The sequence below is a fragment of the Acinonyx jubatus genome, chromosome B2 (assembly GCF_027475565.1).
Source record: "Acinonyx jubatus isolate Ajub_Pintada_27869175 chromosome B2, VMU_Ajub_asm_v1.0, whole genome shotgun sequence".
In the NCBI taxonomy this organism is placed as follows: Eukaryota; Metazoa; Chordata; class Mammalia; order Carnivora; family Felidae; genus Acinonyx; species Acinonyx jubatus.
This window is the reverse complement of record NC_069385.1, coordinates 28657185-28672344: the sequence shown is the minus strand read 5'-3', so window position 1 is coordinate 28672344 and position 15160 is coordinate 28657185. Positions and strand designations below refer to the sequence as shown.

Below are 15160 nucleotides of genomic sequence, written 5' to 3'. Positions count from 1 at the left end.
CTGAGGACATTCAGGGAATTTCAGGGAGCAATCTCCCCACACCATGCGTCAACTGGCTGGAGATTCTTATTCTCAGCTCAAGCTAAACCTTGAAAGATCCATCCATGGTAGGTCAGCATTGGTCTCCCAGGACCAGGATGAACCTCATACCATATTACAGCTCAAACCATATTACAAAATCTGGCACTAGCACTGTCGTTGAACACAAAACCAAAAAGAAACAGGTTCACACTTTCCCCCTTAAGGTAAACTAATAACTAGATATCATCATGTTAAAGAGTAAAATATCCCGATTTCGAATGGAATCAAAGCTTCTTTAGTTGGACCCTAGAACAACTTACCTAATGTCATGATGGTCTGAGTCATTTGTAACTGAAGAAAAGAATCTCATTTCTCTCTCCCCACTTCCCTTCTCTTCCCCAAGAGTCATATGCATTTATTTAATCCTTCTTATCTAAAGTATCAAAGTTTAGACCAAATTCCTCTGCTTCCTTTACCAATACCTGGCACAAAGAAACATGTTTTGTGTACTTGAACAGAGATATTTGTATACCTATAAATACTGAGAAATAAAGAAACTTAACCACATTAAATGCTTCTCAAGCTGTGAATCATAATGATAATCTTTATTTAAAAGCTTACACCATGGCTCAGGATTTATTGAGACTGTGCTCTGAGTTATGCTTTCTAAAAAGAGGTGTTCTGATAGTGAACACATTGGGAAAATGGGAGGAACTTGTCTCCTCTTGTGAGGAACTACAACACACAAAATTATGTTTAATGTTTTGAGGAATCCTATAGTACAGCAAGTAAAATTTGGGAGTAAGAGTCTCCCAAACTTACTTGACAAAAGGACTTTTGTGTGTGTGGCAGTATTAATTAATCTGCAACACACTTTACAAATGTCTATAGTATATTTATGTTATATTACAGAATTCTCTTTAAAAGACACTTAAATGCTATTGTTTCAACAGGATACATCTCATAAAATGAAAACAATGTAGCAGTAAATTCTCTCTGTAGGTCCAATGTACTGGGATAAGCAGACTGAACGGAAATGTAGTAGAAATCAAATTTAGAGGTCACCTGATTGCCTTAAGAGAAGGTAACTAAATTTGATGACTTAATGATCAATCCCACTACAGTTTTTTTTTTAATTCGCTAAAAATATGAGTCCATAATGCATTTTTACAGAGGGCAAAAATAGATATGAAACTCCATTAGTAGGCTCCACAAGTCTGTTGCAGATGAACATTTTTTCCACTCCCTAGAACCTTGTGAAACACCAAGTACATCTAATGGACCAATTAGAGTGATAAACCATCACAGCCCGCTCCCTGCAATGTCTAAACAAACCGTTCTAAGAACAAGGCCAGCTGATTGCAAATGGAAACTCTCTAATTCCCAGATATAGGAAAAAAGGGGGCAGCTATCGCTTGGTTCATTAGTCAATGGGAAATGGTCAGAAGTATGCAAATGTCCAGATGTCTCTTTGGGGGGAGGGAAAATCTGGGGGGGGGGAGAAAAAAGAAAAAAAAATTACATTCAAATCCTTCATGAGGTACTGTATTAGGAGACAAGCAAAATCATGAACACCAGAAAAGAGGCTACTTCCTAGACTCACAAGAACAGGACGGAGGTCGCCATACACAACACGGAGCTGCCTTCCTGGAACGGAAGCATCGTTAGAGAGTGCAAGTCCCCTGGATAGCCCTCTAGGTCTCTAAATAATTTGAGTGTACTTACTTTGCTTTTTTCACATTAAATCCTCTGTACATAATTTCACTAATAGCAACCATATGGGAAGCATCTGTAGCTCTTCTCAATTCTAATTTTCGTGGGCAGAAGAAACACTGACAAAAATAGCCCCACAGTCTGTCAGGGCCACTGCAGACTGACCTAGTTAGATGCAGCAGGCTGAATGCATCTGAACTGGCTTAATCCTGCCCCAGCTTTGAGGCTGCTGTGTGCCCCAGAGCTCAAGCCTTAGGATTGACCAGGTCTTCACAGTTTGTGTTTATGCTCGATGGGTCACACTTGGGTCTCTGAAACCATATTAGCGTGACTCTTACCGACCCACCTACAGGCACTCTCAAATCATCTCTCTGAAATGCATTACCAAAATCGCTGTTCTCAAAACAACAAAAATTGAAACAACAAAAATCCGTAACAGTATTAAATTGTAAATGCTAAAAGGAGAAGATCTCTAAAATGTGATTAAGGTATCCTTTATTTATAAAAAGAAGATAAACACCCACACAGAAAAATGTCACAATAAACATGCAATTCACAGAAGAATGCTAACAAGCAGATAAGAAATGTTTAACATCACCAGTAATCAAACAAATGCAAATTAAGACAATAAACCATCATTTCTTTGCCCATAAAGTTGACAGAAATTCGAAACAAGAGGATATAATTGTTCTAGAAGAATGTTTCTAACACTAAGTGGCAAGATAACAGGCCGTAAAACCACATATGCAATGATAGAAGTGTGTGCGTGTGCGTGCACACACGTGCACACACAGCACACACGTTTACAAAGGCCAGAATAATCGATACCAAAATGTTAATGTAGCTGTGTGCAGATGGTGAGATCACAGATGAATTAAAAACAACTTTAATCCTTCTCTGTTTAAGTGTCTCACAATATTTATTACTTTTCTTACCAGAAAAATGTACATTACATTTAAAATATTTAGGCCATAACTAGTAAGAGATGCCTGGAGACTACTCTGTTCATGATTTTCTGTGCTCCAGTTGTCAGTGATAGCAGAAAAGATGTTTCAGGTTGGACCACTGATACGGGCCCTCACTCCATATGCTAACGTGGACTGCTCAAAGTCAGGTGAGCAGGCCGATTTATTCTGGGAGCAGACCTCCCCCTCAAAAAACATCTCAAAAAAGACAAGTCTTATGGGAAAAGGCCAGCTCACACTTTATTTACTTTCACATTAAGTTCATATTGAGCTAATTATAACATATCTCACCAAAGGCAAAGTTCTATAACTGATTTCATTTTCAAAATCTCTTTTTCAAGTTTCCAGTAGCTGCTATGTAACATTCCTGTACACGATTTTCCATTCCTGAAGAAACCCATATGCTAAGTATTAACATCTCACACTTTTAGCCACTTTTTCAAGTTTGAAGACGGCGGTGACACTATTTTGGCAGTCTTTTCAGAAAGGTTTTTTCTTTTTTTGTATCGCCAAATGTAGCAGAAACAAATAATGATTCTACATTTATTTCATGGATAGGATGTGCTTAAAAAAAAGATTATCAATAACATGAAATGTTACTTGCTTTTAAAACAGAAAACAGGGGCGCCTGGGTGGCTCAGTCAGTTTAATTTCCTACTCATGATTTCAGCTCAGGTCATAATCCCAGGGTCATGGGGTGGAGCCCTGCATTGGGCTCTGCACTGAGCGTGAAGACTGCTTAAAATTCTCTCTCTCCCTCTGCCCCTCTCCCCTGCTTGTGCTCGTGTGCTCTCTTAAATAAATGAATAAATAAATAAAATAGAAAATATCTTTTCCAGCCAAACCACAAATATTTATTGGTTCTTGCTATGTCCCATGCTGGGCATGTCTGAATTAAGTTCTCATATACTATGAGAAAGAATACATTATAGGAAACACATGCATTACAGAGTTAGGAATTTTTAAATTTTAGTCATGACCATCCCCTGCAGAGACCATGCTTACCTTCAAAACCCTCTCTTTTTGCAATTTTTTTTCAGAATTTATATTTCAATAGGACCAGAGCCTCAAGTAGGTACTAATTTCCCTCATCAACATCAGAAATGGTTCCAAATTATGGCCATTTCTCTACCTTCCAAGGGTAAACTGTATTTTTTCATGAAATCTGATCCCTCCATTCATGGCAGGGAGGTAATCAATCCCTATTGTATTGAGAGGTTAAGAAATTGTATAAATTCACTTATATCCTGCAAAGCAACTTATAAATCTTCAACTAGAGAAAGGTATGTTTAAGTTGCTATTAATCAGAAAATACCTGATTAACAGTTGCTCCTTCATCCCCAACAATAATGATTCCATCCCTTTCTTTTCCATTCTGGCTTAAGCCTATAACCTCACTTTACCTCTTCATGCTATTCATTTTACTTGGCAACAGTATATGCTGGAGAATTCCTGTGTCATTACAGTGCTCTCTAACATCGGATTTCTTACCCTGGTGATTCTGCAGGCAGACCCCCATGGCGTTCTGTGTTTCCACCATGGATGAATGTAAATGCTTTAGGATAACCAACTTAAAAAACTGCCAGCACGCTGGGAATACAAAGGCAGACCAGGAGTGGTGAAGGCATCCCAGTGGAACTTTCTGAGCACCCTATGACTTTAAGATTATGAGGAAAATTATAATCAAAGGGTATGGTGGGTACGGGGAAGGAAGAATCATCTGCAAAGGCAAGAAAAATTTAAAACACAAACAGAAGACTGTAAAGAATTTAAAGGATTCTTTTAAAGAGCTATATATACTAGGATAAAGAAGCTGATCTGTGATTAAAGCACTTTGTAGTATTTAGCCATATGTAAAATCTCAGGAATTTCACATTTCATAAGAACAGCATTTATTTTTTTTAAAGGTTTTTTTTTTTAATGTTTATTTATTTTTGAGACAGAGAGAGACAGAGCATGAATGGGGGAGGGTCAGAGAGAGAGGGAGACACAGAATCTGAAGCAGGCCCCAGGCTCTGAGCTGTCAGCACAGAGCCCGATGCGGGGCTCGAACTCACGGACCACGAGATCATGACCTGAGCCGAAGTCGGACCCTTAACCGGCTGAGCCACCCAGGCGCCCCTCAGAAGAATAGCATTTAAAACTAAAGGCTGCGCTCAACTAAAATGATGTGTTCTTAACCAAAAGCTAGGGGAGGGAGACTACTGTCCTCTGCCAGTAGGTTTCTAATCCGAAGATTTAAAATCTACTTTCTATATTACGGTTGTGAACGCCTGCCTCGTCAGAGTTGCCAAGGCAACAGCACAGCCTTTTAGAAGAATGAGGACAGCGAGCATATGACACCAAATCCGTGGAAGCATCAACTCTTCCACAGGGACCCATAAGACACCTGTGAACTACAGACAGCCAACAGACGTATACAATTCCACTTCCATACAGAATTGTGACCATGTGCTGGCACAGGAAAGGCTTTGTGAGCCAGTAAGGAGTAATCAAATCTTCCTACATCTACATGCAAAGTCACAAAACAGTACAGGACACCAGCCATTAAACCTTCAACAGTCATATGCTGTTATTATTAATCCCATAGTTATTAGGTTCTGCTTCCAAAACAGAAGTGCCACAAGCAACATGAGGAGCTAAGAACGGAAAATAACTATGCAGATTCGAGAACATCCCACTTAAACGCCATTGGGATTTTCTTACACAGCTAGATGAAATTCTAGTGATGTAATCTAGATATGGGGAAATGAAAGATCCAGGGAAAAGTTACTCTGATTATGCGTGTAACTTTTGTTTTACTGATACAAGTATGTTAAATGATATCATTAAGATAGAGTATTCCCCCACATCCAACTACCAAATGATCTGATGAGGGCTTTTCTTTCCCCGCCCTTAATTGTTGAGTTGATTGCAGTTCAATGTTATCACACATGATATGGATTGTTTCAGATATTTATATTTTACTTGTTTAATTAGCTAAGCAAAAACTGCATCCCTCAGATAGATGACTTCAGGCATCAGCAAACAGCATGCTCATTTAGGATGTGAATCTGAATGTACTCTTTCAGGATAAGTGGGAAGCAGAGACTTTCACGTGCCTCACTCTTCCCACACACATACCTGTGCTGCTTGGAAGGTGAGCTGACTTTGGTGCTATGGCATATTCCTATCTCATTGCTTTTAAGGGTCTGGGGTCCCATTTTTGTCCCGCTGCAGCCGGCCCTGCAAGACCCTTATTCTCTCCCCCTCTGGAATATTCACCTTACCCGGAAGCATCCCTCCCCCCTTTTCCCAATAACCACTCCTTTTTCTGATGCATATCTCATACTGCAAAGACTTCTGGCATTACCGACGTTAGGACTTTGTGATGTGTTGTACCTTAATTCTCCCCTAAGTTCTAGAAACCCACCCCTATCCTCCTAGGTTATCTTTGCCATTAATAATGATGTTGCTTCAAGTGAGAGGTATTACCTGTATAAATTCTCATAGATTACTGAACGTGTTTTTAACAGGTAATAGTACTTAATGAAAAGGCTTAGAAATTATAGTGTAAGAGTGTAAACTTTAAACAGGTTTCATTCATTGTATTTAGTGTTGTGTGGAATAGCAAGAAATTATCATTTTAGGTAAAGACCGGTCAAAAATGGCAATTTCATATAGTTCAATACCTGACCCAATTTATGCCAATGATTTCAAGTGCCAAGATGAGCCATTTGGGCAAGACATATGACAGCCAGCAAGCCTCTTGTTCCTAGGACAAGGCTGCTTATGAGTAGTGACCTAGATTTCACACCCCGTGGTGCCTGAGCCCAGTCTACTAAATGGCATCGCTAAGTTTATCATGACAGCTACTTCAGACTATGGCCAGCCATTACACAACAGCACAGATGAAGGAAAACAACCAGATGAGCAACCTGTGTATCCCTTGAAGGTTAGCATCACCAATAAGCAAGAACAAAGCTGAAGGATAAAAGTAGAGCTTTAATATCACTCTCCTCTATTTACTTTCCAAAGTCATTTTTATCGTATGAAACGAAATCCTTTTAGCGGGTTATACTGAATGGAAATCCTAAATACTGAAAAGAACCAAAAAGCAAAAACATTAAAATAATGGTCTTGTAGTTCCCCCCCGCCCCACCACATGATTGGCTAGCTCACTTTGGTTTCACATTCTGATCTGAAAGAATGGCTTTAAAGGGAAACAGCAGAATAACCATGCTATTAAACGTACTCATTCTACACAATAATACCCACTGGGAGCTTCTACATTGTTAATGATCAATATTATCAACATTTAACTAAGTTGCTAGGGAAACTGGGGGGAAAAGAGACATCTTTTCTGTCCTGCTCTCCTGTCCATGAGCTTATATTCCCATAGGAGACGGCTAGTACATACAAACAAAGAGCTCTGATGCGGGACTTTGTGGAATTTATATACCACAAACAGCAAGTATAATACATGTGCCATCACCTCGTTTAGTTTTTGGATCCAATAATATGAAACACAGCAGTTCTAGGTTAGGAACTGCAGGTAGTGTCTTTACCCAGATTATACTAAGTAGGTTTGAATTTAAAGCTCATTTTCATCTTACTGAACTCCTGGAACCATGAACTTCCAATTTTCTGATGCATGAAGAAAAAAGGGAAACTTTCTGTCACATAAGCTTGGTTTGTTGCAAATTCATACACAGGATTTTACAGTACCTATGAATATCATCCTCGCTCTACTAGCTCTCTTTGGGAATTTGGAAAAAGGTATTTATGTTTCTCTGAGTTTTTTCATTTGAAAATTGGAGGATTCATTCTGATTACTCAGCTGTATCGGTAGGGTTGAAAAGATACAAGATGAAAAACAGACTGAACTCATTTCAAAATTATAGTATAAAGGACATTATCTCCATGCAAGAAGTATAAAATACAGCAAAAGTAAAATAAAATAAAATAAAATAAATAAAATAAAATAAAATAATGTATCTTAATCTTGCTAGATGAACCTAAGAAATTTTCCTGAAAACCAAAGAGATGAATAAGAAATGTCAAACGATGTTTTCATTCAAAATATTCTCACATAGGAGTAAAGGCAGTGGCTTACACCAAGGCCAGTTAGACCACTATCAGATAAAGTACTTCCTGTCTGCCTAACTGGAAGGAAGAAATGCCACTGGACAGAAAGTAGCATACATACATTTACATAATTTTGTTATGTAAAATTCATGGACCTTATGTTCTAGAACTAAAAATTCTGTTAGAGACTGAAAAAATCTCTTGAATAAAATCATGCAAAGCTGAACACTATTATCCTTTATAGTGCTAAGAAGCATACTGAATGTAATCTCTATCATCAACTTTTAAAAATAAACATTTGAATAAGGGGAGCTAAGGGATTTCTTAATTGGTAAAACCTTCATCTTAAAAGCCACAATTCTGCAATAATTATCTCAAAGTTTTGCAAAGTTATTTCTATGGAACATTCAAAACTGATACTGAGATTATCATGTCTTTCTCACTATGATTCAATTATTTTTCAAAACTCTAAAACATATGGGATTAGTGCTTTGCTACAGAAGTATGCGGGTCCCCATCCTCCACACCCCTGTTTTTCTGTCCCCATAAGTGTAACGAAGACACTAGATTGCATCCAGTATCCTACACCATTCTACAGAAAGGCAACAGAGCTGAAACTCTGAGCTTCAGACACCGTGTCTATAAAATGGAGATGTATACCTACCGCTCAGGTTAGAGCTAATTAATACCTTTAGAGTTCTTAACACCCTTCTATTTTTATTCGTCAGATATAAGACCACTTTTTTTTTTTAGGAGATTGAAGTCCATGACGTTGTAGATTAACTGAAAATATCCTCTTGTATTAGCACAGTAGGTAATCAACATCCATTGGGCTGAATCAACATCCATCCATTGGGCTTGGTTCATCATTAGAGAACCAAGCGTGCTGATGTGCCTTCAGTCTTGCAGTCCACCTCAAAATAGACTGTTACTTAGGAGACAGGAGAGGGAAATATGAGGATTTAACACAAGAAAGGCTGCATTCACAGAGTGCGATATGCAGAAGCTAAATTAGAATCCTGACAGATTTAGTAACAGATTTGGTGGCAGTTGTAATACTGAGTCTTTTTTAATTATAAAAAGTGAATTGATACACTCAGTTATTTTAGCAGACACATTTTACTTATATTGTCCTTGGGGTAAGAGATATGGTTTTCTGGGGAGAAATTTCTGACTAAGCACAGTAGAGATCTTTGCACAGAAAAACCCATTGTTAAAAAAAATCCTATGGTTGCACAACAGTGTGAGTGAGTGTATGTAATGCCAATGAACTATATACACTTAAAACGGTTAAGATGGAAAATGCTATGCTTTGTGTATTTTACCACAACTAAAAAAAAAAAAAATCCCTAGGGCTCCTCGGCGGCTCAGTTAACTGACTTTGGCTCAGGTCACGATCTATCTCACAGCTCCTGGGTTCCAGCCCTGCATCGGGCTCTGTGCTGACAGCTCAGAGCCTGGAGCCTCCTTCAGATCCTGTGTCTCCCTCTCTCTCTATGCCCCTCCCACACTTGTGCTCTGTCTCTCTCAAAAATAAGTAAATAAACATTTAAAAAAATCTTTAAACAGTTACTCTCCTCTCTGGTAGTTTTCATGGACACTAAGGCTATAGCTAATTCATAGGAGCCCTTCCTTAGTAAGTCCTTGTTTACATGACACAGAAGTTATACTGACAGGAGACAGACAAACTAGGAAATAAGTGGTCAAGAAACAGGATGGCTCCATCCTTCACAGGGGGCCTATGACTGCTGGAGGGGAGGTGGGCAGGGGATGGGCTAAATGGGTGATGGGCATTAAAGGAGGGCACTTGTGACAAGTACTGGGTGTTATACATAAGTGATGAATCCTTAAACTCTACTCCTGAAACTAATATTATATTATATGTCAACTGAAATTTAAATAAAAATGTCAAAACATTTTTAGAAAGATCAAACTTAAGGGGCGCCTGGGTGGCGCAGTCGGTTAAGCGTCCGACTTCAGCTAGGTCACGATCTCGCGGTCCGTGAGTTCGAGCCCCGCGTCAGGCTCTGGGCTGATGGCTCAGAGCCTGGAGCCTGTTTCCGATTCTGTGTCTCCCTCTCTCTCTGCCCCTCCCCCATTCATGCTCTGTCTCTCTCTGTCCCAAAAATAAATAAACGTTCAAAAAAAAGAAAATTAAAAAAAAAAAAAAGAAAGATCAAACTTAAAAAAACCTTTGTCGGGTTCGAGCCCCGCATTGGGCTCTGTGCGGACAGCTCGGAGCCTGGAGCCTGTTTCAGATTCTGTGTCTCCCTCTTTCTCTGACCCTCCCCTGTTCATACTCTCTCTCTCTCTCTCTCTGTCTCAAAAATAAATAAATGTTAAAAAAAATTTAAAAAAAAACAAAAAAAAAACCCTTTGGCTTCTCATTATTGTAACAAAGGACAGGTTTAAATAAACCTATTGTTTCTTCCACTAAAAAGCAAGCAAGCAAACAAACAAAAAAACAGTGAGCCTCTGAAATAAAACTTGAGATGACTGACCCCTTCATGCTGCCAGGTCAGCAGACAGGAAATTTCCTTGAGGGTGTCTGGAGTCAGTAATATGGAGCTCAAGCATCTCCAGATCAGAACTGCCCTAGTGTCTGTGGAAACCATCACGCAAGGTCATCTCTCTCCCTCTCCCCCTCTCCTCCTCTCTCTCTCTCTCTCTCTCTCTCTCTCCCTCTCCCTCTCCCTCTCTCTCTCTCACACACACACACACACTTGAGCAAAGAGAAGTGAGAGAAAGCATGACAGCTCATTTTATAAAGCTAAGATCATCATCAGAGCCTCTTACATAAAAGCATCAACCTGATCAAAAAACAAAGCCACTGGCCTAGCAAAAGTTCTCCTTAGCTCTCAATATTCCATTGGCTCTCTAGACTTACCATTGTTACTCAACCTCTGCACATACCCAGCTCCTTCCACCCTTTCTGAATCTGTAAGACCCTAAAAATTTGAACATGTAGAGAATTCAAGATTCTTTCAAGGAGAGGAAGAAAAACATTATTTAGGAGGTCCACTCCTTAACCTACTCCACAAAAGTGCTTTCCAAACTGTGTCACAGCTTTCTCCAAGAGTCCATGAGCTCTGAATCCTCCCAGAAAAATGCATACCTTAACATCTGTGTGGGGACCTGTCCAATGTTTACACTATGATTGTCTTTAAGGATCACAGGCCTGGAATTTTTCCCATGAATTTTATTTATTCATATCAAAACAAAGAGAAATTAAATACTAGATAAAGACTGCTGAGGAAGCTAAAATAATTTTCTCAAAGTCCCCTCAAAATAAAAAGCAGTTTGAAAAATACTGGCTCACAGAGGGCTCAATTTGTAAGGGAGGTTGTATTCGGAGGAATAATTTAAATACTCCAGTTATAATAGTTCAAATGTTTCTTGCGCTGGAAACTATCAGGGCACAGCTTACATTTGCAAATCATGCACCGTTAACAGATACACTTCTTTTGTCACATAAACATACTGGACCCACCATCTCTCCCTACCCCAGAGGTGGGGCCAAGAGGAAGTTAATGGCTCACGAAAAAGTTGCCTTTTCCCTGTCATAGGAAGAGAAAATGTATGGGATGCATTTCATGACTTGGGCTTGGCAGGTGGAGCCCTGGGCACTGTTAAGCCCACTTGTAGCAGCAGCTCGTGATTACCTCTGGTCAGAAGAGAGGCTGAGTTGTCGTAAAAGGAAAGATAGTATGTATCTCTCATGCACCCCTCGTTCCATTATGTCATGTGACTAATACATGGGAAGGGCAGGTTTGATGTCCAAACTACATGAAGTTACCACTCAATAAACAATGAGAAAAAGCATGAAGTATTGGTCAATGTTATGTTTCTCTGAGTGTCACTTAAGTTTTTTTGTTTTTTGGGGGGGGGGCCAGAGAATGATTCCTGAAGACCTTATCTATTTTCATATATACTAGTCTCCAAACATGAATAGGGCATTTTACTGGAATTTAGAAAACAGTTCCCCCACAGAAACAATAGTATATATGTTAACTCAGCTCCTAGGCTGACCCACTAAAGCCCATCTGACCCACAATCTAACCTATAACGTAAAGCTGAGTACTGCCTTCACTGCCAGCAAGATGCAGTATTTTCATGGGCCAGAGTTTCAACCTGAGTTGCCAGGATCACAGCTTCTTCCTCTGTAGAAGGACAGAGCCTTCCTGGATTCCATAGCAATGGCAATGGCTGTCAGAATCTACGGGTAAGAAGGGAGGACCTGCTTTCTGGAAGGAAGGGACTATAAAACTATGGGCTAAACTTCTGGTCTAAGAGGCCCCTTGGAAACCTATCCCAGGACCAGGCCCTTTCTGGTCTGGCAACCAACCCTCAATGTCAATATTCTCATCTCTGAAATACGGTAATTCACCGAGTACCTGAAATCTCCATAAATAATCTTCTACCTTCATGTAAATTTATTAAGTACTCTCAACCTCATGCTAGGATTCAGAAAACAAGGTCAGAGGTTATAGGGCATGCTACATGTCGCACAGTTAAGTGAGGAGCCAAAATTCAAGTGTGAATCTACTTCCCAGTAGTTCCAAAGCCAGAGAGGTTCCCATCACCTCAGTAAATACTGGAGAGGATTAAATGAGAAATTAGAGCCTGCAGCCCAAATTCTGGCACATGGAAGGTGCTCACTGTTTCTTTTTGTTTCCTTCTCTTGGGCATTGGTTGGTATGATTCACTCTCTAGTGGTACCACTGTTTTCTTCTTCCTAACAAAAGTTTCTTTTCTTGCCAGCCTTTTTACTACACTCGTGCCCTGTACTGTTTATAGTGGGGAGCCCAGTAGCTAACATAGTGAAAATAGGTTATAAATTTTTTCTCCTATATCTTTTCACCCTTTCTTTTTTTTCACTGACATCCCACAGGGTGAGGGATTTTATATTTTTCTTAGGTCATGTGTCCTTTTCGAAATCTGTGCAAGCTATACTTTCTCTTCAGAAAAAAATGGACTTAAAGATTTTATATATATATATATAAAATCTTTATGTCCATATATATATATATATATATATATATATATATATATACACATATACACACAGCAGTTTTAGGGAATTACTCTTAAGATACTCTACTACAAAGAAAGAATTCTATATTTAAATTCTGATACCCTGAAGTGAAATCCATCCACCTTTTAGAGAAATACCCAAGAACTGCGGAGTTCATCGTAAGCATGGCAGTGGGATGGAGAGAATAAAGAGGTCTTGTACATGGGGCAACAGATATACCTGGGAACCTTGGGACCTATCTGCTGTGAGGGCAGGGAGATGGAAGGAGACACAGTTACAGGATTGATGCCCTTCTCTTTTCCACTGGTTTTGGTCAAAATCATACATACATTGGTTCCAGAATGAAATGAAACCCAGAAGGCTGCGTGTGCCTCTGCAGGCTCATGAGTATCCATATCTACATCAGTGTACTTGTCTGTGCAAAGGATACGGGATGAGAATGTTTGGGGGTTGGAAGGAGAACAAAGGTAGAGTCCCAGACATCAGTTAAGAAGGAATGAACTGGTGATGGAGGAGGTGCAAAACTGTATGAGCAGAGAAGTCCCATGAAGCATCTGGCCACTTGGCTTGAATGGCTGTTCCTATATGGTAACATATACATACATATATATATATATGCCTTTTGAAATCCAGAGCTGTTTATATACAATGCATGTGTATAACTACATCTAAATATATGAATGTGCTGGAATTTGGCTTCTACTTTGATCAAAGAACCTCATTTATTGTAGGTGTTAACGACAATGCATCCAAAGAAAGAAAAGAGATGCTTGACATCATCTAGAACATCACAGGCAAGATTTTAATCAGTTTAAGGTTTTGCAACTTCTGGCAAATGTACTTATTAACCTTTCCATTTATTTTCACAGCTTAGATGAGGAACCTCACTAAGTCAGCTGTAATGACATAGGATGGAATTTTTGAATTACATCCTCCTGGGTGCAAAATATAAAATACAGACCTGTTATTCAGTACATGTTTTAAAACGTCATGCATACATAAGCACACTCATGAATATATTCTGAGAAAAAAACAGAATATACATTTGCATATAAGCCTGAAATATTTTCTCATCAGTATATCATACCAATCACAATCAGAGAGATGCATCTGGGGGGTGGGGGGTGTGGTCAGGAAACATTAGCAGCTATGGCAGATTATAATAATAACAGCCCCTCGAGAGCCGTGCCTGTGTCCAGGCTCCTTTGCAATCTGATTTCTTGTTCCTCACACCAGGAGGTAGGGGCTCTTTCCCTACTTCTTGAATCTGAGCTGGCCTTGTGACATGCTTTGTTCATGTTCTGTACATGGCAGAAGCGACCTTGTGTGGTTCCAGACCCAGGCCAGAAGAGGCCCCACAACTTCTGCTTTCACTCTCCTGGGATGCTTCCCTGAGAGCACCACATAGGTCCAGCCTACTTAAGAATGAGAGACCACATGGACGACAACACAGGCGTGCTAGTGGATGGCCACCGTGAGCTGTCAGGTAAGTGAGTGAGGCCATCAACGACCTTCCCACCCAAACTGCCCGCTAGCTCAATGTAGCCCAGGAGTGGGCCCAGGCAAAACCAGCAGCAGAACCACCAAGCCAACCCACAGAATCATTAGAAGTAGTAAACTGCTGTTGTAAGCCGTATGTTTTGGACTGTTCTGTTGCATAGCAAGAGTTAACGGATTTAATTCAACGTAGCAGAAATTGAATGCCAAAGTTTTGATGAGAAGCCGTATTTCCTTTAGGCCTGGCCTAATGTCTTCAGCCTTCAGCCTCTTCCCTTGAACATCTCGAGATGCCAGCTTGATTGCATGGGGATGTCACACTAGAAGGTACCGGTGACTTCTGAGTGTGATAAGCCACCCTCTGGGTTGGTTTAAATGTCATATTTACCGGAGGCTCAGAAATACAGATGACCTTCTGAGAGAGCTCCTGGACTTGTAATTCTAAGAGCAAAACTCATTACAAAAAATGATATAACAAATCGAGGGTCAAAAAAAAAAAAAACACTTCGAAATACATTGCTAATTACTCAGGAAACTTACAATGAAGATAAAGCCCAAAGTTATCTTCTGAAAATAGCTTGTACTTCTAGAGAACAGCAGCAGCTAACAAGCTGGCAGGTAATGAACACCTACACTGTGTAAGGAACTTTGCTGAGGGTTGTAGCGGCCATGTCACCACACCCCCACTGCCACTCCAACCCTCCCTCGCTGTATGGGATCATCCACCCCTGCCCCAGTGGGCTCTGACTGGCCTCATGAACCAAACAAGTTATTCCCACTCTCCTTACCACCATGTTTCCAGGAGTAGTTAATACACATAGAATACTATAAAAATCAGAATGCATTATGGGCTGAATTGTGT

At 39.9% G+C, this 15160-nt stretch overlaps 1 protein-coding gene across 8 annotated transcripts in view; it reads right to left on the bottom strand.

Annotated features, from left to right (window-relative positions):
• MAP7 (microtubule associated protein 7) overlaps positions 1–15160 on the bottom strand; it is a 177464-nt gene that overhangs the window by 117982 nt on the left and 44322 nt on the right. The window lies entirely within an intron of this gene.